Source organism: Carcharodon carcharias, chromosome 1 (assembly GCF_017639515.1).
Source record: "Carcharodon carcharias isolate sCarCar2 chromosome 1, sCarCar2.pri, whole genome shotgun sequence".
NCBI lineage: Eukaryota > Metazoa > Chordata > Chondrichthyes > Lamniformes > Lamnidae > Carcharodon > Carcharodon carcharias.
Window position 1 is genome coordinate 180710762 of NC_054467.1, and position 26350 is coordinate 180737111.

The 26350-nt window shown below is 41.7% G+C and overlaps 1 protein-coding gene and 1 non-coding gene across 5 annotated transcripts in view; both read left to right on the top strand.

Moving 5' to 3' along the window:
- LOC121278163 (ADP-ribosylation factor-like protein 15) overlaps positions 1-26350 on the top strand; it is a 313198-nt gene that overhangs the window by 189083 nt on the left and 97765 nt on the right. The window lies entirely within an intron of this gene.
- On the top strand, positions 24372-24506 carry LOC121285857. The gene has a single exon (XR_005944813.1). It is a non-coding gene; the product is annotated as a U11 spliceosomal RNA (small nuclear RNA).

Genomic DNA, 26350 nt, shown 5'->3' on the forward strand with positions numbered 1-26350 from the left:
TCCTGGCAAAGATTGAGAATTGGTTAACAGAACAGGAGTAAATGGATCATTCTCAGGTTGGCTGGTTGCGACTAGTGGGACACTGCAAGGATCAGTGCCTGGGTATAGCTGTTCACAATCTATATCAATGATTTGGATGTGGGGACCAAATGTCACATTTCCAAATTTGCTGATGACACAAAACTAAGTGGGAATGTTAGTTGTGAAAAGAAAGCAAAGATGCTTCCAGGAGATTTGGACAGGCTAAGTGGGTGGGCAAGAACATGACAGATGGAATATAACGTGGAAAAATGTGAAGTTATCCACTTGGGTAGGAAAAACAGAAATGCAGAGTATTTCTTCAATGGTGAGAGATTGGGAAGTGTTGGTGTACTTCATAAATCACTGAAAGCCAACATGCAGGTGCAGAAAGCAATTAGGAAGGCAAAAGGTTTGATGGCCTTTATTGCAAGAAGATTTAAGTGCAGGAGTAAAGAAGTCTTGCTACAATTGTGTAGAGCTTTGGTGAGATTGCATCTTGGGAGTATTATGTACAGTTTTGAACTCCTTACCTAAGGAACAATATGTTTTCCATAGAGTGAGTGCATCACAGGCTCACCATATTGATCCCTGGAATGGCAGGATTGTCTTTCGAGGAGAGAATGAGAAGACTGGACCTATATTCTGTAGCATTTTGAAGAATGAGAGGCGGTGTCCAAGTATAAAAAATTTTTGCAGGGCTTGCCAGGATTGATGTAGGAAGGATGTTTCCCCTGCTTGGGTGTTTTAGAACCAGCGGACGCAATATCAGAATAAGATGAGGAGGAATTTCTTTGCTCAGATGGTGATGAATCTTTGGAATTTTCTACTCCAGAGGATTGTGGAGACTCAGTCATTAAGTATGTTCAAGGCAGAGATTGATATATTTCTAGATATTAACGATATCAAGGGATATGGGGATAGTGCTGGAAAATGGCTTTGAGATAGAAGATCAGCCATGATCTAGCTGAATAGCGGAGCAGGCTCAAGGGACTGAATGGCCTGATCTTGCTCCTGTTTCCTATGTTCCTATCTGGGTGTCCTCGTATAGGAATCACAAGTTAATATGCAGCAAAAGCAAATAATTAGGAAGGCAAATGGGATGCTGACCTTCGTTGCAAGGATGGGGAGGTGCTTAGAGTATAAAAGTAGGGAAATCTTGCTACAACTATACAGCGCATTGGTGAGACCATACCTAGAGTACTGTGTACAGTTTTGGTCTCCTTCCTTAAGGACGGTTATGCTTAAATTCCAGCCAGTTCTGAAAAGCTTCACTAAGTTGATTCCCAGGATGAAGGGGTTGTCTTATGAGGAAAAGTTGAGCAGATTGGGCCAATACCTGTTGGAGTTTAAAAGAATGATGTGATATTATTGCAACAATAACAATACTTAACAGGGTAGATGTTGAGAGGATGTTTCCCCTTTGGGAATCTAGAACTAGGGGACACAGTTTAAAAATAAGGGTTGTCCCATTTAAGATAGAAATCAGAAGGAATTTCTTTTCTTGATGACCATTAATCTTTGGAATTTTATACCCCAGAAAATGAGAGGCTGGATCACTGAATATGTTCAAGGCCGAATTACTCAGTTTTTTAATCTACAAATGAGTCGAGGTTTATGTAGCCATAACCAGATAAGCCATGACCTTGTTGAATGGCGAAGCAGGCTCCAAGGGGCAAATACCCTCGTTCTGTTCCTGTTTCTTATGTTTGTATGTTCTTATGAGCTGATGAACATTTCAGAAAGTTGAACCTTAATGGGAAACTGTGATATGTTCCTCTGCTTTTTACTTCTGGTAAAAATAATAGATCTGAATTTAAAGATAGGAGCATTTGTGCAAAAATTAGCTAATGGAGGAAAAGATCATAAATGTAAACAACTTGGAACACTCAACTCTGAAAGGATATTTCAAATGTTCGCTGAAATTAATTTTCCAATGAATTACTTGAGGTTTGAAATCTGTGCGTACTGCCAAAAAGTACTTGCTGCAACAAATGACAAGGCACTACGTGAATGATTGAACCCAGTAACGATTTGTGTTTTCTCATTGCTGCTGCAATAAATTTGTCACTAAGATTGTCCCATGGGTTTTGGACTAATGTAATAGCAAGGAACTTGTGAACCATATCATTGCCAATATTATTCCATTAAATATTGTGCTTTGTTTCAGAGTATGATGTCATTTTTATATGCCTGTTTTGATGAAGACCAAGTGCCTTTGGCAATCAGTGGGGCAAAGCACAAGAGTGAAATCAATTTATGACCTTGACTAAAGAAAGAGGTTTATTTCTTAGAAATGGCTCAAGTGTGTGAGTGAGATGATTAAGTTGCAGTTATCCTAAATTATGTCAGAAATCATTGCAAAAGTACAGGCTCTTTGGGCAGCAACTTTCTTTGTAGTTGGCTGATGTTCAGCTGACATTCAGAGAGATCCTGGGGTACTATTGTATATACATACCATGGACTGGATTTTACACCCCCTGGCCAGCAGGGTTGAAGGTGGCCTTCCCACCGCCTACATGCCCACCCCCAATCTGTTTGAAATCTTACGGGGGTGGGGGTGGCATCAGGCAAGAGGTGACTGGCAGCTCTCTAAGATGAGACTTCATCCTGAGATAGGGGCAAAAGTCTCACCTTAAAGAAGCTCATCTTGCCCCAAGCATTAAATTGCTGTGGGGCAGCCGTCAGGATCAAGGGCAGGCTCTCCTGATTCCCTGACTTTTTAGCAGCTTGTGCATTGGGCGGAGGACAATTTGAGCCCCATATGTCTTGTGTTTTGTTCCTTCTCTCGCTTAATTGAGGTATGACACATTATAGTACCAATTATCAAATTGTTTTCCTTGTCTGTTGCCTCTTCCCATTCAAATTGATTAAAGAATGACAAACTGAATTTTTATGGTCTAGAGATGCCTTATGGCACTTTCCAGACTATTAAACACTTTTGAAGTACAGTCACTATTGCAATTGTAACACTGCAGTTAATTTGCACACAGCAAACTTCAATAAACAGCAATGAGATAAATAATCAGTTTAGCAATTTTATTGATGTTGATTCTTGAATCAGCATTGTTCAGGACATTGAGAGAATCCTCTGCTCTTACTGGCATGGTGCCGTGGTATTTTTTATGACACCTGAAAGGGCAGAAAGGGGATTTACATATCTGAAAGATGACACCTCTGACAGGACAGCACTTCCTCAGCACTTGCACTGGAATATCAGCCTGGGTTAACTGGTCAAGTCTGTAGTGTGGAACTTGAAACCTGGCTGAGGTAAGCGTGCTACCAAGGCCGAAACCTAAACATACTTTTATTGACTGCATCTTCATGAAACAAGTTGATGTTTTAATGCATTGTCTCATTGGTGAGACTTAATTTTAAACTCCAGCTTTCCAAGACACTCCCTGATGACATCTAAATCTTACTGTACAAATCATGAGCATTGAAATTCCTTTTTGCGTTCCTAAATGTGCTGCATGATTTAGTTGATGGTGATCCGTTCATAAGGGGCCAACAAATGCAGCAACAATGAAACTTGAAGTCTTTGGTCTACACCCATCATTGCCCTGGATCTTATATGAAACAGAAGCAGAACTTGCGCGTTCAGCCCCTTAAGCCTGTTCTGCCATTCAATAAGATCATGGCTGATCAGTCAGTGTTTTGAATTCCACATTCCCATCTACTCCTGATAATATTTGATTCCCTTGCCTAACAACAATCTATCTATCTCTGCCTTAAAAATATTCAATTACCCTGCCTCCTTTGGAGGTAATGTGTTCCAAAGTTCTCCCATGAACTTGCACCTGTTCTTTTATTAGAGAGTAACTTTTAATCTCGAATAAGGAAACCTTCCCTTGCACCCTCTATGCTACCATGTCATAAATATTTTATGCCTTTCTGGCACTTGCTGATTCCATTTCAAAGCACGCTACAGTTTTTAAAAACTGCTGCCTCACTAGATGATCAATTTCTTAGCCAAATAGGTACAAGTCAAGCTCTGCAGGCAAGCTTTATTGACCAGCTTTATTGTGTGCTAGCAGCTTATTTAAATTGGGGAAGGTAGATGCAGGATCCCCTTTGGAAAATTCAGGACAGTCAATCTACTGGATTGCAGATATGCCTGTGCCATAAGTCGTTATTAATAAATCGATCGAATAATGTTATTTTGAGAATCCCAAATGGACTTTGAGGTATTAGTGAAGTTGAGAAAGGAAAAGACAACAAACAATAGAGAACGAATAACAGCAAGTTTGAATAAACCATTGATTAAAATTGCATTCCTGCTCACCCACTTTTTTAGGAATATGCATCAGCAGAACTATATTTGTGTGAATGCAATTTAACTAATTGCTATGACATGATAGAGGTTTTTGCATTGAAACAAGGCTGTTTTGATTGCACAAGGACACAAAAGCAACAGTGTAGTTTAGGAATAAAAATAGAAAATACAGGATATACTCAGGGCTGGCAACATCTCTGGAGAGAGAAACAGTTAAGGATTCGGGTTGATGACCTGTCACCAGAACATGCTCAAAATCATGAGGGATCCAGACAGAGTAGATAGAGGGAAACTGTTCCCATTGGTGGAAGGATCGAGAACCAGAGAACACAGATTGAAGTTGATTGGCAAAAGAGCCAACAGTACCATGAAGGAAAACATTTTTACACAGCAGGTGGTTAGGATTTGGAGTATGTATTGCCTGTGTATGGTGGAGGCAAATTCAGTCATGACTTTCAAAAGGGAATTGGATAAACACCTGAAGAGAAAAAAAAATGCAGGACTACAGGGCAAGGGTGGGGGAGTGGGACTAGCTGAGTTGCTTTTGCAGGGAACTGGCATGGACACGATGGGCTAAAAGGCAGCCTCCTGCAGTAACCATTCTATTATTCTATCTGACTCTGCAAGCACAATTTAGCCAAATGATGTGAGACCGACACCAAGAAATCCTCTCACTCCACTAGGTTTCATGCCAGGTGCAGCAGAACTCCAGTCCAGTGCAAAGCCAAGTTTCAAAGTTCCTAGGCAGTCCATTAGAACGCCCAAGAATTTTTTTATTAAATTGGGGCGTGCGTTAATGAGGGAGGCGACTTGGAAATATTCACAAGAGCTGTAGAAGGTGAAAGAATGGAGCACTGAAGGACCGATTCCCTTCCTATAACTGCTTAGCAAATGTCGGATTTTCTAGTTTGGTTGGCCACGATTCAGCCGGTTCAAAGTATCATATTCTTATTTATGTGGGCCCACTGTCTGTTGGGGCATCAGAGGTGAGACTATCATTCTACCAGCTCGTTCCAGTTAGCTAAGAAATGTTCTCGGGCAGGACGAATGAGGCAGAGATCTGGCATAAATCGCCAAATGAAAAATATTATCTGTTTTGGGGCCAGTGTCTGTCCGCTGTGTATTGCAGAAGACTAGAAAATTTGTTTCCTTCATTCTCTCTGAGATCCGACTGTAGCTTTGAAATTTTTGTGCAAGGAAAGACATTAGGATTCTACAAAAGAGTGTCTTAATTGGTGACAATTTTTACATTTGAATGTTGAAAATTTTGTACAGAGGAAGAAAGTAAGATTTTTCAAAAGAATATACAACTGCTGAACAGGTTTCCAATTCAGCTCAACAGTCAGGACTTTGGGAAATTCAGTTCACATGCTGAGTCAGCCCACAGGTAAAACCACAGTGGGATGGAATGTGGTATGCAATCCAGACTAATATATTTGTGTTTTCCCAATGATGCTAGGAAATCATTTCTCATCTTTCTTATGAGGTAACGTGATGACAATATTAAAGTCTAGGTTACAGAAGTTTTTCCTACCTCTCCCTCATTCTGAGATAGTTCCTCATCAAATAGTTAGTGTTAATTACACCTGCCAACTATAAAATAGCTTATACCTTTAGCTAGTTATTAGAGTGCGGGAGGAGATGTCAATAAAATTAGAAGTTGCTAAAACATAGTTAAGCATGGTGAGTGTTTAAGGCACAGTGCCAAATCAATTTCTCTGTCTTTCTGTATACCTTTATTTCTATGGGGAACAATTGTATTTATTTGGAAGATTAATGAAAATTTCAGTACTTTCATTTGCAAAAATTGTTCACAACAAAGCTACAATGTACTTTTTCAATGACCATAATGTGATTTCTTGTTGGATCTATTCTGATTAGCATGCAAAAGAGCTCCACATTTCATACATCCTAAATATATGGGTGTGAGGCAGAATTAGAATTTTACAGCACAGAAGACAAGCATCCAGCCCATCATTCCTGTGGCTAGCTCTGGACTTTCTCTATACCCTTAAAAATTTTTCCTTTTCAAATATTTATTCACTTCCCTTTTAAAAGTAATTATGGATTTGTCATCTACCATTATTTGTTTTTCTATTTGTTCATGGGATGTGAGCGTCGCTGGCAAGGCCAGTATTTATTGCCCATCTCTAATTGCCCTTGAGAAGGTGCCAGTGAGTTAATACCTTGAACTGCTGTAGTTATGTTGTACAGATTGTTAGGAAGGGAGTTCCAACATTTTGACCCAGCGACATTGAAGAGATGGCGATTATGCGTGCATGACTGGGAGCAGAACTTGCAGCTGATGGTGTCCCATGTGTCTGCTGCTCTTGGTCTTCCAGGTGATAGATGCCACAGGTTTGAAAGGTGCTGTTATCCAATTTCTAAGCCATAATTTCCCAAAAAGTGCAAATGCATGTAGATTAAACTTTTCTTAAAGCCAATAGCATTTTGGACTTTAGAATTTTAGATGTGAAGTCCTGCCAGAAAAAGTAATGAATTTGCACAAAAAGATGGTTATACCACAGCTGGCATAATCCTCTGGAATTTTGGATACCCAACTGAGAAAGCGTATTAAAGCCATAGAGGAGCATATAGCTTAAGTTAATTAGGATGGTAAAAGTTGGAACACTATAATTATGATGAGCAATGGCTAAGAAAACACTTAAGGATTTTGATAGAATGAAAGAGATAAAGGTCTTTGGAAACTGAGCAGGGAAATGGAATTAGTTTTGAGTTGCTCTGAAAAAGTATGAGTGGATTAATGGCCTTTTTTCTATAAACTTCCATGGTTTGTTTCTATTTAAACTTCTTAGCTCTAATTAAAAGAACCTGAATTTCTCTGGTGTTTTCCATAATTAAAACTTCTCATCCTTGGCATCATCATAGTGATTCTCTTCTGTATCCTCTCCATGCCCTTGCCGTCTTTTCTAAAGTGAGGTGTCTAATACTGAGTAAAACATTCAACTGTGGCCTAACCAGTGATTTTTTTTATTATAAAAGCAAAATACGATGGTGCTGGAAATCTGAAATAAAATCAGAAAATGCTGGAAAAACTCAGCAGGTCTGGCAGCATCTGAGCAGAGAGAAACAGAGTTAACGTTTTGAGCTCAATATGGCTTTTCTTCAGATTTGTATTGATTTATCAACATGTCCGATGTTTCAAGATGTTTCTTTGTACTGTCTCTCTCTTCTACTTCTAAAAGTTAACAACTAGAGTATATGTTCTCCACTTCCTCTCCAGAATGTACCATCTCCAATTTCCTTGCATTAAATTTCATTTAAAATCCATCTGCCAACCTATTAACCTGTCTGTTTGCTTCTGAAGCTACTTAAATTTTTCTTTACAGTTAACCATTCTCCCTACACATATACAACATGTTATAGAGCCTTTAGCTTAACTAATACCAGAAGGTTCCAAGGCAAGGGGTGAGAAACAGCTCCATGTCAAATTTTGTCACTGGTTCTTATCTAAAATCATGTTTTCTGGACGTGTGTATGGTAATCACATGCTGCTGTATAGATTTTCATTTTGTACATCTATAAAAGTTTAGTTTTTAAAATGATGCCTGGGGGAGGGATATATTTAATTCTGTTGTGTTAGTTGTACCTCAGGTATAAACCTCATCTTGATATCTTTAGGGCTAGAGATGGAGCTAGCAGATCCAATAGCAGCCTGTTCTCCTTTGGTCAGTCTTGCTTAACAACAATGGAGATCCAGTCATTGGCTTTCAAATGCTGATTTTTTTTTTTGCTTGCTGATGGTCCTTGTGGTAATGTGTTTTTAAAAATAAAAAATTAAGTTTAAATACTGCATAGTGAAGTTCATCAGAGTAATAGGATGTGTGTTTTTATTTATTTCTTCTGTTTCTGACTCTCCAATCATCCTGTGAATTCTTGGCATCATACTTTTGTGGAGAGACAGTATGAGCAGAGATAATTCACTTCCGCACAGAAATGTTGCTGTTCTCCGGGATTTTGGAACAAGCCCTTGATTTACCCTCTTGGATATTAGGAAGACCTAAAAAAGGATAGAGAAACTAATTATACATTATTTTTGACTCAAACCTATTTTCATTTGCTCCTACTTGCTCATATTAATGGATGTGAGATGGCAGGGGAGAAAAAACATGGTGCTGAATTTTACGTTTGTCAGGCGGGCGGGCAGCCAATCCCCACTGCCGAAACGGGCGGCGCCACCATTTTGAATGGACGGGCCAATTAAGGCCCACCCAGTGCATTTCAGACTCCCGTGTTCATTGGGAAAATTAAATCGGCGGCGGGCGTGTTCAGATTGCCGGTTCCAATGGGGAACTGGCAGTCTGTAGAAAGAATGGTCAGGCAGCCTCCTTTAGGCTGTTGACCATGACCGGTCACAGGTCAGCACAAGAGGTGAGGGCAGAGGAGGAGGAGGAGGGCAGGCTGCAGGGTAGGCTACTGTGTCCCTCAGTTCTCCTATGCCTGCCTTGCTGTCCTCCTGGAAGAGGTGTCCAACCATCGGGAGGTCTTGTTTCTGGAGGATGGGAGGAGGGCAGCCCCCCACGTAACCGGGCAGGCATGGCAGGAGGTGGCGGAGGCTGTTAGCTCTCAAGATGCTGTGCGGCATACAGGTACACAGTGCCACAAGCGCTTCAATGATTTGCTGCACTTTGGAAAGGTGAGTACCATGTCAGCCTTGGCCATTTTACCCAGCAGGTAGACTTAGCCTTTGAGGGCCCCCTCCCCCCACCACCTCTTGTGACCACTATCCCCATGGCCTAACATGCCATGGCATCGTTGCTGCACATCCAAAGACTTATTGCATCTTAGGAGGGTTTGTACCTCCACCATCCTTTCAGCCAGTGCGTCCCACGTTACTCTGTCCAAAAGGTCCTCAGCACCTCACTTGTCAACCTCGTGGTACTCAAGTAAATGCCACCACGTTAGTCATCCCTGCGCCAAGGGGAAATGTTGCCTTCTGTCCACCTGTTCTATGCCCCTCATAACAGTATGAAGGTCAATAATGTGACCTGTCAATCTCCTGTGCTCCACGGCAAATGCCGCAAGTGTTTGCAATATTTCCTCATAACTCCCAACTCTCCAGGCCAACATACATCCTGGTCAGGAACCTCTGCACTCTCTCCACTCCAATGCCATCCCTCCCATGAAGCACAGGTCACAACTGAACGCAGAAGAGTAGCTGTGGCCTCGACAGCATTTTATGCACTTGCAACATGACCTCCCTTTTCCTACATTTTATTCCTCAGCTAATAACGGCAAGTCTGGCTTTTACCTTGTTAAACACCTGATGTTCCTGTTCTGCTACCTTAACGAGTCTGCCCAGCAAGGTCCCTGTAATCGTCGTAACTTCCCATGGTCCTACCGTGTATTCCCAGACCTTGCTTGTCTTGCCCAAGTGCTTAACTGCACACTTATCCACATAACATTCCATGTGGCATTCCTTAGGCCATCTGACCAGCCTGTCTGAATGCGCGTGTAATGTTTGGGCCTCCTCTTGACTATTTACCACCCCACCAATGTTCGTCTCTTTTGCTCACCCTTCAAGAACTACTTATGAGGCTGGGGGCGGAAAGGGATGAAAGGTGTTACTGACTGAACACCAACTGATGCATTGTCCTTGTTGTTAATTTCAGCATCACCACCGCATGGCCGTCACCAACATGTCCAGAGCTCCCCCCCTCCACGCATGAGGGCCAACACTTGCAACTTGCATCACATCCTTTCAGCCAGCCAGGCACCAACGCAGTGACAAACGCTTTGGTGGGGATTATGATTTCAGCTAGTGTCCCAGGGCACAATGGAGAGGGGACTTCACAATCACTGGAGGAGATAGCACGGACAGAGAGTGCCGATGGTGCCAGCAGCCAGAGGACTGCAGGGGACCAGGCACATGCTGAATCCGGCAGTGATGATGTGCATCTGGAGATGTCAGCCATGCAGCAGCTGCAGGACAAACGGCTGGGTGCACGGGAGCTTCTGACAGGGTTGCATGAGGGTGTGCTTACTTGGTCTCTGTGGTGGAGGAATCCAGGTAGAGTGTCAGTGATGGCATGAACCTCAGGACAGAGCTTCAGGCTTCCTCCATTGAGAGATTGGTGACTCTCATGGAGAGGGGCTTCCAGCAGATTGAGAATCTTCTGATTGGGTTACGCTCTGACCTACAAGCCCTCACAGCGCTAATGGCCACAGGTGGTCATTCGAATGTGGGAGATGTTCTGGGCACCAAGTGTCACTGTTCAGTGCCCATCCATCTGCAGTGAGCAGGGAGGTCCAATGTGACCTCATGTCGGTGCAGCAGCTGCCTGTCATTGCTGCAAGTTCCTCGCAGGGCGCTTCAGATGAGGGCAGCAGCTCCTCTGCCCCTCTGCCAGTGACCGTTGCATTTGTTGAGGCTGCGACAACCGGGGAGGTGCCAGTTCTGGAACTGGCCACTCACTCCCAGGCGGGGCCAGCACAGGCTCCACGGGCCAGAGGACGGCCACCAAGGTCATTGAGGCCAACAGGACATCAGAGTCTCACAAGCCACTTCAAATGATGGGGCAGCACCTAGATGTAGCACCCGCAAGTGTAAGCATAAGGCATGTTAGGCACTGGTGATTTTGTGTTGGCCCTAGACTAGGGAATATATCATTATGTGCGTCAGAGCGACGTTTGTGCTTTATTTTGGTGGGAATAAAGTCCATTTTTCTGACCATGGCTGAGGATGTTTCCTTTGTTCTGCATTTGTATGTTTCACAGACATCTCATGAGTGTTTGAGTGGACATTGATGTTTCTGTACTAAGCCCTTAGTTGCAGCTGATGAGGTGGAAGATGTAGCACATAGGTGCCACGTGTGGAAGCGCCAGGCAATGTTGGTCCTGCTGATCCATGTGTGTGGCTCATTGGATTAAATTGTCCTGGGTGTCCCTGCCTCCATGGTGTAGTAGCGGGTCAGTGTGCTGCCCCTCATCATCACCCTGTGCTGCCTCATCCTCTGAGGCACTGCTGGATTCATCATGTGCAGCCTCATCCATTGCGTCAAGGTTTTCATCGTCAACTGCATTCCCCCTTTCCAGCACAAGACTGTGCAAAACGCAGCATGCTACCACTATCAAAGAGATGCGATCAGGGGGGTACTGGAGAGCGGTCCAGGCACAGGAAGTGCAAATTGAGAAAACCAATGCATCTCTCCACCACAGCCCTTGGTAGTGCCGTGGCTCCTATTGTAGCGGTCCTCAGCTTCTGTTGGATGGTGGAGAGGCGTCATGAGCCACCTTCTGAGAGGATATCCCTTATCACCCACCAGCCAACCATCCAGCCGAGCCAGAGCACTGAAGAGCGCCAGCACCTGGGAGTGTCTGAGGATGTTGGCGTTGTGGGAGCTGCCTGGGTACCTTGTACAAACTTACAGAATCTGCATCCTGTGATCACACATTATCTGCACGTTCATGGAGTGGAAGCCCTTCCTGCTGACAAAGGCACCGGGCTCACCTGCTGGCGCCTTGATGGCTACATGTGTACAGTCTATAGCACCCAGGATGCGGGGGAAGCCAGCAATGGCCGCAAAGCCTCTGGCTCTCTGTGCCCGTCTTGCCTGGTTACAGCGGAAGTGCATGAAGGTCAATACCCGTTTGAACAGAATGCCTGTAACCTGCTTGACACAAGTGTGGACAGCTGATTGGGAGACACTGCAAAGATCACCCACCGAGCCCTGGAAGGAGCCAGATGCATAGAAGTGGAGGGCAACTGTGAGCTTCAGAGCCGCTGGCATGGGGTGTCCACCCACACAGTTAAGGGAGATCTCAGGGCCAATCATCTGACAGGTATAATTCACTGTCCCCCTTGACAGTCGGAGCCTCCTTCAGCACTGCACCTCAGTCATATTGAGGTAGCTGCTTTGCCGCCTGTATACCCTGGCAGCAGGATAGTGGCATCTTCTGCTGCCCCTTCCACCTTGAACAACCTCTTGGCCCTGTGCCCCTTGTGCCTGCGCCTGGCCTCCCAAAGATGGCTCCCCGGAGGCTGATTGTCCACTCCCGGCCTCCTCCTTATTCTATCCCTCCCTTCCTCCTCAGAGGAGCTGCCTCCAGTGGAGATGTCAGAACTCATACCCAGGCTAAATGGAGGCCTCCAGAAAGCTGCAAGCCCGATAAAGATTGCTGTCTGCAGACTGCTGAGCTGAAGCTTCAACCTACACTGAAAGCTATTGGAAATCGATCACACAGGCAAGTTTAAAACACTTTCTGCATTAAATACTTCAGAAAAAATATTAACAACTCCTCTGAGCCCACATATCCTGCCCGTGGATGAGGTTTGTTTAAAAAAAAAATCAGTTACCCGCCTGCCCGTTGGGCCCATGTGCTGAGGCGAAGATTGCACGGGCTCCTCAAAACCGGCTTCAGTTGCCGAGTTAAGGGCCTTAATAAGGCCTGTAGTTAATAGCAGGTGAGCGTTGCGCTTCATAACGCGCCCACCCACCTAAATATCATGATGACGCGCACTGACGTCGGAACGCTCGTGCAACGTCAGCGTGCGACATTTTAAGCGCTGACATGTGGGCCTGCCACCCACACCTTTGCCATAAAATTCTGCCCATGAAGTTAAGCCTGCAGAAGAAACCAGTTGGTCTCTGCTGTGTGCGTGATGATAGCTCTTTGCTCGAGCCATCAAAAACTGACCCCACTGGCTTGCTTTATTACCATAACGCTGTATCATCTTCCACTTCGACTTTATTTTTTTCCCCTTAATAGTTACAATGGTTTTTTTCCTGAAATCCTATGGAATAGAAAGCATCAGAAATAATGACCAGCTAATTAACGGGTGTTGGTGTGGTCTGTTTTCCCTTTCACAGTGCATGAAAAATGTCTATGGAGTTCTTGTGTGTGAGATAGAGAGAACCTAATCCGTGGAGGTTGGTTTTCTTTCAACACCGGTTTGTTTTAATCAGCACTAGCCCCCTTTTCTCATTGCTGAATCAAAACTAATTATGTTAAATATTTCATTTTCAGAATAAATATGCTTGGATTACCCAAGCATATTTAAAGAATTGCTTAATGTTTATGCATCTGTCTAGAACCTGCATATGAAATGTCTGGTATAATCATCACCTTGCTGCTCTTGAAAAATTTCAAATTTTTCAAATAAAAAACTTCATGAAAAAGAACAGGCAAGATAATGCTCCTTTCCTGGTGATATAACAGTGTTATGAAATTAGCAATTTTCATTGCAGGGTGCCTGTTAAAGAAGCGGTATGTAGGTTAATAAAGCATACTAGTATCAACTAGGTGCAACTTTTGTAGTCATTAATTAGAAAAAATAGTCTAGTTGCTTCTTTCTCGCATCCCATTGCTCCTGTTTGTTCATGCAACTTGTGGAATTTGGAAACTAACAAACCTTTTTGAATGACAAATGCAGGCAGAACCACTTTGCACATTGCTGAGCATCCCCACCCCCACCCTTTGGCCAGAATGCAACTGCCAAATTGAAGATTAGAAGTTCCTTTACATTTGAAATAGGATGTACGGTGTTCATGTTTTGTGTATATTTACTCCCTAAATGTTATTTATGTAGACATTCTCTAATTTCTTCCTAATCATTTTCTACCTATGTTAATTGAAGAATTATTTATACTTTGTTCCAATATTTATTTGACAATGAAGTATTTGCTATATTGTCTTCATAAATATGGAAAGTAGGCTCAAGATTATTGTCCAAGTTGATCAGTACTTCAAAAACTGTTTCTTCTCTTTAGCACTTGTATCTGTTCTACCTAATTAGTAGTTTGGAATTTTCCCTTGCTCTACTCAGATCTTTGAAGCTATAATTTGAGATAACTTTATTTGTGTCATGCATGTCAATTTATCTAGGGTGCTGTCGTGGAACATTGCTTAAAAAAGGGTGCCATGTGGTGTGATGGGCAGCTTGTTAAAAGCTAATTGACTCTGATCTCTGTTAATTAGTACAAGTAAATGTTATAATGAGGCTTTCAAGAGATCATCTGTAATAGATGAAAGCAGAGGTTTTACTCAGTGTCAAGGCCTCGCTGGTAATTATCGAGCCTAGTGACCCAAGAGCAGGAAGGTCTACCAGTAAGGTGGCCCACTAATAGGGGCTTTGTCCACTTTGTGTTGTAGCCTGTTTAAGTTAACACTTTATGATACAGACATAAGTCAGCTCAATTCCAGTTAACATCTGCAAACAAACCTATGAAATGTGATTTCTTTGTATTTTGTTTGTTTTTGCATGTGAGTATCACATGTACAAAGCAGGCTCATTTGTGCAGAAGTGAGAATAGCAAACTTTGTTTTAAAAATGATGATCAAATTAAATTTCTGTAATGAAGGCTAAAAGGCTGTCTTAATTAATGATCGTAATGTATTTTCAAGCATTTAACTTGCTATAACTTTGCATGTGTGCTCTGGTAACAGTCTTAAAATGAAGATATAACTTCTATAAATATTGTTCAGACACATTATAATTGAGGGCCATTACAGTGGGAACGGGTGTACTTGGGAGCAGACTGAGGTTTTTAAGTCTGGACCCAAATTACAATAGGTCAGCCGTTGTCTGGAATGGACATAGTCAAGACACCATGTGTGCTGCCTGTGACTGGTGATTTGCAAATGTCTGTTCCATTGTTGCTCATGCTTAGTACTGAGGAGCTTAATTGGCAGAAAATAGACTCCCAAAATTAATCTTGGAGATTTAAAGTTATAATGTGAAATAACAACATTTAGTGTTTTAGCCTGAGTTCCATTTTATTTCTCTAACTTCTGAGACCCCTTCTAGCTTGTGCCAGTTATCACATGTTCAAGATTTAATTTTTTAAAAGTCATTATATACACCATGTAAATGCTTTAAATGAAAATAGTATTCATAAATTTGTAATGTTTTATTGGTTTTAAATATTTTTGTTTATCCTTAACTGTTATATTTAATCAAACTGTAGTAAGAGAAATGAAAATTTTATCCAGTTCAGTCTTTGAGTTAATGATTCTTATATCGCTTACATTAACAAATAGCAAAAACTATTTTAACTTTCTGCATATTTAATGTATTGCATGTGTTAAAATAATTCCTAATGATAAATACAATATAGTTAGGGATGCTTATGAAAATAGCTGGGGATGCTTAACAGAAATGCATGAGGGGCTATGTAAGTTGCACCTTTCTCATTCAACTCCAGTACAGTCTTCTAAAGTTCCCGATAACGATCAGCATCAGTCATTAGTTAATCTGCCCTAGTTTCTGCCCTTTACGTAAAATACCAAAAAGAAATCCTGTAATGCTGATGGAAAAAGAACCTTTTCTAAAATTTAGCAACATGTAACACATTACCTGTGTGTACAGAGTGCTAGACATTGCCTACGGCTGCAAGGAATTATACTGTCATCATAGGATATGCTAACCAATTAAGCATTTGATTTCCTTTTGCCACATATTTGAAGTTGATCCAGAACCAAAAGAAAAATAATCTACTGAGAAAACATAGCTGCATACAGAAAGATTTATAGAACTGTCTGAACCTACACCCCTTTTATGCTAAGAGGCAGTTTAGGTTGTCTGCCACGATTGAGTTAGGAAAGATTAAAAGCTATAAATTAGTTTATAGAAGTAAAACAAGCTGCAGGCATCTTTGGAGACTCTGTTAAGACCTGTACACTATCTGCAATGTGTGCAATATTGACCTTTTGGTATTAAATGCTAGAAATGCAAAAATAAACTTGATGACTAAATTCTTGGCTGAACAGTGCTGTTTCTGTTCGTAAATATTTGTCACAAGTTGCAGCCTCCTGTAAAGTTGGATATATTCTTATGTAACTTGCTTATGCATCTATCTCTCTCAACTTAAGTTTGACATTTGTCAAATACAAACAATTGCAAAAGCAAGATGGTATTTTGTGATTGAACATACTTTTGTTGAAATAAGATTGGTTTTCAATTGCAATCTTCCTAAAAAAAAATTACACAAAGTTTCACATAATGTATTTGAATGATAGAAGTGGGGAATCAATTGGTAAGAAAAGAAGAAATTTTGCTGTGGGGGAAAATCAATGCTTATTTAATGAGGAAAAGGAAAATTAGCGCACAGGTTTATCAATCACAATGTAGAAATGAGCAGAAATTTTAGGATGAAAATATAATTCCTTAATACATAACTCTGCAATATTGAAGTCACATAGAGAAGGAATATGCTTGGCCACATAATCAAATCATATCTAGCATTTAATATTGTCTTGACAGGAGTAGTGGGATTTGCATGCTCATTCTGCCAAACCTACATTTTTTTTAAAACACTAAATGTTCCAAATGCTGAATAGCCTTGGGTAAGTTTTGCACCTTGACTTGCAATTGGACCAATTTTGAGTCCTGCAGGCTCCATTCTATTCTGCCCTATTGTACCATTTTGCTCCTGTAACCAGCTCACATCATATGCACCATTTATTCTGCTTGCCTATCTTGGCAACTATAGAGATTAACAGAATAAACCTTGCACAAGTGAAATGTTTTTTAAAAAATATATACAAGTATGTTTTATAGATGGTGCATATAGACATACACAAAATGTTTTTTTTCCTTTTTATTCCTTTAAAATGTGCCAGATCCCCTCAAATGCTTCCTATGCAGCAGCCAAAGCAGATCAAGTAAACTTTTGCTTGGGAACAATCTGACTATCAGAATTTAGGAATGATTGGGAAAAACATTGGGCATTTATTTCTCATAATTTGCAGTTGGGAAAAATGCCCACAATTGATTTTCTGAACCTGTAGATTTGTATATCAGGTTCGTAGGCACATTGTGAAAAGCCCAGCTCATGTTTAACTTCCAAACCAGGGTGTTATCTATAATCTATAATTTATTACTGAAAGAATTTGGGTGTGAATTTAGTCTACAGCAGTAGGGGAAAAATCAGGTGGAGTGTAAAATGAGCTGTTATCAGTTGTTTTATATATTATGGCCTCAAGACCAATTTCACCTTCATTGTGTTCTTAAAGTCCAATGTAAGAATCCTAGTTAGGTTTTATTATTGAAATTGTAGCAATTTTAATAGTAATCGTGTCTTGATTTTCACTGTGACTCTAGAGGTGAATGGTCTTGTGTGAAATTAAGTTCTCCCCCTCATTGGCTTTAATATTTTGGATCTATCACTGAGCCTGAAGGGAAGATGTCAGCTAGCTTAAGTGAGCTAGGTGATTGAAGCTACCAATCCACCATTCAATATTATATTTTATCTGAGGGTAGAATCAAGCCTGTTGAATGGCTTTTCTGACCCGATCATCTTTATGCTGCCTTTTCTCTTCAAATTTGGACTTCAAGATGATTGATCATGCTTTCAATTTTAGTATCCTCTGCAAATTTGGACACCATTCTTCCAACCCTATACCAGAATTATAATTTGCACATCATCCTTGCACAGTGGTCTTGCTAATCGCCATTTTAGTATATGTGCTACGAAGTAAGCCTGTAGACTTAACTCCCGTCTTCATTTTGCCATTTGTGAAAAGTATCAGTATTGTAACTCGAGCTGCAGTTGTATTATCGATCTAAGTGATTAACACCCTTTTGTTTCCAGCAATGAGTGAAATTTTATGACAAAAAGGAGGTTGCATAAATCAACAAGTGGCTTTTAAATAAAGTTGCTTATGTAATTTTTCCTGTCACTTGCTAGTTGATATTTAGTATTATACTGCATTATACTTTTACTTAATAGGTTATTGGGCTGCTCTGTGGTTAATTCAAGCTTTGAATGTGTACTTGTCAAGATGCTGCTTGAGGAAAAAATGCGGAATATGATCAATGTGTGTTGCTTATACAGGAACAGACTCTAGGAATAGGGTAAAGGTGCTTAACATTATATATACTTGTGATTCAATATTTTTGCATTAAATTTTGAATTTGGCCATCTCCAATATTTTCTAAACAAAAGTTGTTTGGGTATTTTGATAGTCAGGATATTGCTTAACATAGATCAATATAGTGAAATACAAGAGGATAGTTATATTTCTGTTCAAACATCTTTGGAAGGATTGTAAAGATTTAAGAATATAATGAAATATTTAATGATGATGTGAAATGATGAAAAGATGATCACAGCTGTGGTGCACAATCTAGCCTTGGGTGGTTCTTAATTACTTTGAACAGATGGGTATGTTTATAGGCAATTTGGAGTTCTTTTATTTCATTTACAACTTTACCCCTTTTCTACCTTAAAGCTGCCTTTCATCTTCCTTCAGTATGGAGGTGAGGAGATTGGGTGCATATATGTTTTCATGGCTCTGGCGCCAATATTGCTTTCTACTTGGTATTTTAGGATGGTGTTTTAAGGTTATTGCATGACACAAAAGCCTGAATCCCATCCTTCCCATTGCACTAACCTACTCTGACTGACCTAGATTTTGTGGTAAGAACAATGGTAAGGCTTTAAGCACTCATGTTATTAAGGAGTAAATGAGACAGCAACTTGCGGCATCCACACGTGCGCAATTAAATGTAGAAGCTGGGAAGTTGCTGTCCGATTTGCCTGCTCCTCCATAATCTTCACCATGCTGGTACCTCATCAAGAGGCACAGCATTAAATAACTACTACTTATGTTTATATAGTAGCTTTAACATAATGAAATGCTCCACAGGAGCATTACAAAACAAAATATGACACCAAGCCACATAAGGAGATAATAGGTCAGATGACCAAAAGCTTGGTCAAGAAGGTAGGCTTTAAGAAGTCCCTTAATGGAGCAAAGTGCGGTAGAGAGGTGAAGAGATGTAGGGGAGGAATTCCAGATCTTGGGGCTGAGGCAACTGAAGGCGTGGCTACCAATGGTAGGGCAATTCTAATTGGGAATGTGCCAGAGGTTAGAATTAGAGGAGCATAGATATCTTGGAGGGTTGTGAGGTTGGATGAGATGGAGAGGTATTAGGCCATGAGGGATTGAAAACAAAAATGAGAATTGTAAAATCAAGACATTGGTTGACCAGGAGCCAATATAATTCAGCAAGCACGGGCGATTGGCGAAGGGGTTGCTGTGAGGTAAGACAAAGGCACAGCGGAGTTTTGGATGATAAGTTTATGGAGAGCAGGAATATGGGAAACCAATCAGAAGTGCATTTGAATTGTCAACCCTAGGGGCATGGATGAGTGTTTTAGCAGCTGATGAACTGAGACAGGGGCAAAATCAAACAATGTTATGATGGTGGAAATAGACGGCCTTAGTGATGGCACAAATATGAGGTCGGCAGCTCATTTCGGGATCAAATGTGAAGCCAAGGTCACAGGAAGGGTGTGAAGTTTCAGTGCTTACCCAATAGATATCCACTGGACACACCAGAAAATATTAGGGCTAGACCATTCAGATGTAAGTGAATTTTTAATGATGCAATGAGTCTTACTTGATCCAAAATAACCTTTCTGGCAGTGAGAATTTACTTTTACAGTGTGGCGTCTCATTCCTTAAGATTTTAATTATTGTTGGCGATTTTATATTAAAATTTAAACTTTTTTTTATTCTCTTCCTCCTGTCTGTTATCTGTCACCCAAGAAGTTAGTTGTGGGCACACAGCTCTGTCAGTCAGAAAATAGCCTTTCACCTTCCCATTGTCAATCTTTCTGGCAAGAGGAAGAACACATGCAATCCCCAACTCTCAAGCCTTTACACCTGCTGTTGACTAGGAGGCAATCTGATGTTCTGACCCAAAGTTAATGCAACCGTGGCTCAGTTGGTAACATTCATGCCTCAGAGTCAGAAGGTTGTTGGGTAAGCCCCACTCCAGAAGCTTGAGCACAAAAATAGAACCAAAGACCATAGAAAAGTTAAGGTGCAGAAAGAGGCCATTCAGTCCCTCATGTCTGCGCCGGCCGTAAAAAGAGAAAAAAGAAGCTAGCTGCTCATTTTTAACCCCACTTTCCAGCACCTGGTCTGTAGCCTTGGCAGGTGACAGCATTTCAGGTGCATATCCGGGTACCTTTTTAAATAAGTTGAGCATTTCAGCCTCAACTAGCAATCTAGGCAGTGTATTCCATATGCCCACCACCCTCTGGATGAAAAAGTGTTTCCTCACGTCCCCTCTAATCCGTCTACCAATCACCTTAAATCTATGCTCCCTGGTAATTGACCCCTCAACTTGAGGAAACAGCTCTTTCCTGTGTACCCTCTCTAGGTCCCTCATAATTTTGTACACCTCAATTAGGTTCTCCCCCCCCCCCCCCATCAGCCTCCTCTGTTCTAGCCTATACAATCTTTCAATTTTCAAGCCCTGGCAACATTCTTGTGAATCTCCTCTATACTCTCTCCACAGCAATTATGTTCTTCCTGTAATGTGGTGACCAGACTTGTGCACAAAATTCCAGCTGTGGTCTAACCAGTGTTTATATAGTTCCAGCACTACATTCCTGCTATTGTATTCAATACCTCGTCCAGGAAAGGGAAGCATTCCGTTTGTTTTCTTTACCATCTCGTCCACCTGTCCTGCCACCTTCAAGGATCTGTGGACATCCACTCCAAGGTCCCTCGCTTCCTCGACCCCTCTCAATATCTTCCCATTTATTGAGTATTCCCTTGCTTTGTTTGCCCTCCCCAAATGCATTACCTCACATTTTTCTTGATTAAGTTCCATTTGCCGCTTTTCCGTCCACTCGACCAAACCATTGATATAATTCTGGAGACAACAGCTATCCTCTTCACTATCAGCTACGCAGCCAAATTTTGTGTCATCTGCAAATTTTCCAATCATGCCTCCCACATTTAAGCCTAAATCATTAATATATTTGACAAACAGCAATCAGCCTCAACACTGAGCCCTGTAGAATGCCTCTGGAAACCGCTTTCCACTCATAAAACATCCATTGACCATTACCCTTTGTTTCCTGTCATTGAGCCAATTTTGGATCCATCTCACCACGTTCCCCTGTATCCCATGGCATGTCACTTTTCTGATCAGTCTGCCATGTGGGACCTTGTCAAATGCCTTAGTAAAATCCATGTAGACAACATCTACTGCATTACCCTCATCAGTCCTCGTTGTTACTTCCTCAAAAAATTCTGAGTCAGCAAGAAAACCATACCTGATCAATCCATGCCTTTCTAAGTTACAGTTAATCCTGTCTCTCAGAATTGATTCTAATAATTTGCCCACCACTGAAGTCAAACTGACCAGTCCATTGGTACAACGTTCACAGACCCCCAATCCTCTGGTACTTCGCCTGTGTCTAGTGAGGATTGGAAAATGATCCTCAGGGCATCCGCTATTTCCTCCCTGGCTTCCTTCAACGGCCTGGGATACAATCCATCTGGTCCCGGTGATTTATCCACCTTCAAGGATGCCAGTCCATCCAGTACTTCCTCTCTCACTATGCTTATTGTATCTAATATTTCACATTCTTCCTCTTTAACTAGAATGCCTGCATCATCCCGCTCCTTAGTGAACACAGAGACAAAGTACTCATCAAGAACCCTGCTCACATCTTTAGCATCGACACACAAGTTACCATGTTCATCTCTGATAGGCCCTACCCTTTCCTAAGTTATCCTCTTGCTCTTAATGCACTGGTAAAACATCTTGGGATTTTCTTTGATTTTACCTGCCAATATTTTTTCATATCCTCTCTTTGCTTTCCTAATTTCCATTTTTACTTCACCCCGTACTTTCTATACTCTAGACTTCCCACAGTATTAAGATTTTTGTGACTGTCATAAGCTTTCTTTTTCTGCTGTATCTTATCCTTTATGCTTCTGGATAACCAGGGGGCTCCAGATTTGGCAGTACCACCCTTTTTCTTTGTGGGGACATGTCTACACTGTGCCCGTAGAATCTTGCCTTTGAATGCCTCCCACTGATTTGACACTCTTTTCCCTGTATCCAGTCCACTCTTGCTAGCTCACCTCTCAGCTTTGTGAAATTTGCCTTCCCTCAATGTAAAACTTTTACTCCTGTTCTACCTTTGTCCTGTTCCATAATGATGCTATATCTAACTATTATGATCACTATCTCCAAAATGGTCCCCCACTGCTACTTCATCCACTTGCCCAGCTTCATTTTCTAAGACTAAATCCAGAATTGTGCCCCTTTTCATTGGGCATGTTACATGCTGGCTAAAAAAGTTCTCTTGAATGCAGTTCAAGAATTTTGTGCCCTCTGTGCCCTTCACGCTGTTCATATCCCAATTGATATGTGGTAGTTGAAGCCTCCAGCTATTACTGCCCTTTTGATTTTGCACTCAGAAATTTGCCTACATATTTGCTCTTCTAACTCCCTTCCAATATTTGGGGGTCTATAGTACAGTCATAGCAAAGTGGCCGCCCCTTTTTTATTTCTGACCTCAACCCTAATGGCCTCATTTGGTGCTTCATTTAGTAAATCACTCTCCTTACAGCTGTACTTGTTTCTTTAACCAATAATGTTACTCCCCTATCATTTTTATCCCCTCTCTATCCTACCTGAAAACTCTATATCCATGGATGTTGAGCTGCTATTTTTGCCCCTCTTTAAGCCAAGTTTCTGTTATAGTGAAGATACATGGCTGCGTGATATCAATCTGTGCCCTCAGCTCATCAGCTTTATTTACTGTGCTCCTTTTATTTACATATATACCTCTTAAACTGCCATATTCCTGTGCTGTACACTTTTTAACCTGTGCTTATTCTGCCTTTCAGAGTCATTCATTAATTCTCCACCTCCTGTTCCCTGCTCTGAATTTGCCCTCGGGTTCCCAGCCCCCTGCCAATCTGGTTTAATCCCCCCACCAACACTACCAGCAAATCACCATGAGGATATTCATCCCGGTCCTGTTCAGCTTGTACAGGTCCCACCTTCCCCAGAACAGGTTCCAGTGCCTCAGAAATCTGATGCCCTCCCTCCTACAACAGCTTTCCAGTCACGTGTTCAGCACTCTATTCTCCTAATTTTATATTCACTTGCACGTGGGATTGGGAGTAATCCTGAGATTACTGCTTTGGAGTCCTGCTTTTCAGTCTCCTTCCTAGCTCCCTCAAATCTGTTTTCAGGGCCTCATCCCCTTTCCTACCTACCTACCTACCTAAGTCATTGGTACTGATGTGGACCACGACCTCTGGCTGTTCACCGCCCCCCCCCCCTCCAGAAGAATGTCCTGCTGTCACTCCATGACATCCTTGACCAAGGCACCAGGGAGGCAACATATCACCCTGGAGTCACGACTAGGGCCACAGCAATGCCTGTCTGTTCCCCTAACTAATGAATCCCCTATCACTACTGCTCTTCCCCTCTTCTTCCCCCCCTCCTATACAGCAGAGCCACCTGTAGTGCCATAAACCTGACTCTGACAGCAGTCCTCCAAGAAACCAACACACTCACCAGTATCCGAAATACTGGTTGGCGAGCAGAACTTCGGGAGATTCCTGCACTACCTGCCTAGTTCTCTTGGACTGCCTGACGGTCACCCATTCCCTTTCTGCCTCCAGGCTCCGAAGTTGCGATGTGACCACCTCTCTGAACATGCTATCCACATAGCTCTTAGACTCATGGATGCGCCACAGTGACTCCAGCTGCCACTCAAGCTCTGAAACCTGGTGTTCAAGGTTCTGCAGCTGGTGACACTGCATTTGTGGTTGTCCAGGACACCTGGTAGTGTCCATGACTTCCCACACATTATAGGACATGCATTCCACGCGACCAAGCTGCCCTGTCATTGCTTCAATTTGCTTCCCTTATGTTAACTTTATTTTACTTTGGTTTACTTATTCTACTTTATTTTACCTACCCTTGACTTAACTTTACTTCCCTATTGCTTCTGTTTCTTACTGAAATCTAAGTGGCTCCTTTATTTAAGAAGAATGTGTTTTTTTATAATTTTCAGCTACTAGAAGACCCTCCCTAACAGCAGTTTCTCACCAACTGATGAACTTGTGTTCCTCCTGTGATGTCACTCTTGCATGCTTTCAAAACTCAGTTGAGTCTGAGACTCCTGTGCATTACAGAGGGAGTGCTGCACTGTTAGAGGAGCCATCATTGGGAAAAGATGCTAAACTGAGATCGGTCTGCTTTCTCAGGTGAACATAAAAAATCCCGTGGCACTATTTCCATAACACAAAACTTGGAAGAATTGTGCACTATAAGGAGGATAGTTAAAAGGGTTTCTGCTGTGAATGGCACATGGACGAGGCGCTTGCACTTTATCCATGTGGAATCGATATCAAGAGATTTCGGAAGCACAATTTTTGTTTCTTGGAGCTGCTGGTGATCGTTTGTCTCGGTGCTCTGCAAAAAAAAAAATAAGGAAGATAGTGATAAAGGTCAAGAGGATTTTAAACAGGCTTGTGGAATGGATAGATAAATGGCAGTTGAAATTTATAGCAGAGAAGTGCAAGGTGATTTATCTTGGTAGAAAGTGCTAGGTGAGGCAATATAAAATAGCGTATAATTCCAAAGGGGTGCAGTAGCAGAAGGACCTGGGATTTAAGTGCACAGAAGGTGGTAGGGCAGGTTGAGAAAGCATACGAGATTCTGGGCTTTATAAATAGGAGCATAGATTAGACAAGCAAGGAAGAAGTTATGGTGACCCTGTATAAAACCCTATAAAAGCTGGTTCGGGACCCCCGAGCCTAAGGAAGACTGGAAAATTATGGCCAGTGCCACTGCAATTTCCATTGTCGCTTCCCACAGTATCCTTGGATGCATCTCACCCGGTCCTGGTCCTCATCAACTTTAAGTACAGATAACCTATCCGATGCCACCTCTTTTTCAATTTTAAACCCTTCGAATGTCTGAACTACCTCCTCTTTTAACACGATGTAAAGTATTCACCTCAGCTATGCGCTCTGCCTCTGTGTAAATCCTCTTTTTAGAATTGTCCCTGCTACTCCTTTTACACACTTGTACTATTTGCTTGTAGAAGACTTTGGGATTCCCTATTATTTTAGCTGCCAGTCTCTTTTCATATTCCCTCTTTGTTTCTCTTATTTGATTCTTCACCTCACCTCTGAACCTTCTATATTTAGCTTGGTTTTCAATTATATTTTCTGCCTGACACCTGTCATAAGCATACTTTTTTTCTTCTTAATTTCCATTTCCTTTGTCATCAAGGGAGCTCTGGATTTGTTTGCCCTAACTTTCCTATTCGAGGGAATATACCTTGACTGTGCCCAAATTAACTCCTCTGAAGGCAACCCATTGTTCAGCCATCATTTTTCCTGCCAACCTTTGAATCCAGGTTATTTGGCCTAGATCTGTTCTCTCCCAGTGAAGTTGGATTTTCTTCGGTATATTTTTCTTTTTCTGGACTGTTCATTATCCTTTTCCATAGTCAATCTAAACATGATGATACAATGATCACTGTCCCCTAAATGTTCTTCTACTGACACTTGATCCATTTGGCCCATCTTATTTCCAAGAACAAGGTCTGGCAGCCCCTCTTTCCTAATTGGGCTGGAAACATACTGCTGAAGAACATACTTTAGGAACTCTTGCCCCCTCTGCCCTTTAGACTAATACAATTCCATTCTATGTTTGGATAATTAAAATCCCCCCATTATAAGTACTTTATAATTTTTGCACCTCTCTATAATTTCCTTGTATATTTGTTCCTCTACATCCTTCCCACTAGTTGGTGGCCAATAGACCACACTGAGCTATGTAATTGCACCCTTTTTGTTCCTTAGCTTTAGCCAAAAAGATCCTTTCCTTGACCCCTCTGGGACCTACTCTTTTCCAGCACTGTAATGCTCTCCTTAATCAATACTGCTACCCCTCTTCCTTTTCTTCTTTGCTATCGTTCCTGAACACCTTGTATCCAGGAATATTTAACACCCAGTCCTGCCCTTCTTTGAGCCATCTCTCTGTTATAGCTACAACATCATTTTTCCACATGGTAATCTGCCCTTGTAACGTACTTTACTACATTCCGCGTATTCACATACATGTGCTGTAACCCTGATTTAGCCTCTCTTTCTTTCTCCTTTACTCCTATCCCACCTATTAACTTATTATTCCCTACTCTAGTGCTAACTATGTCTCCCAGTATTTCATGCACCTTGGTATTCCCCTCTGACATTATCTCCTGGTACCCCCGACCCTCCTGAATTAGCTTAAACCCAACAGCACTAGCA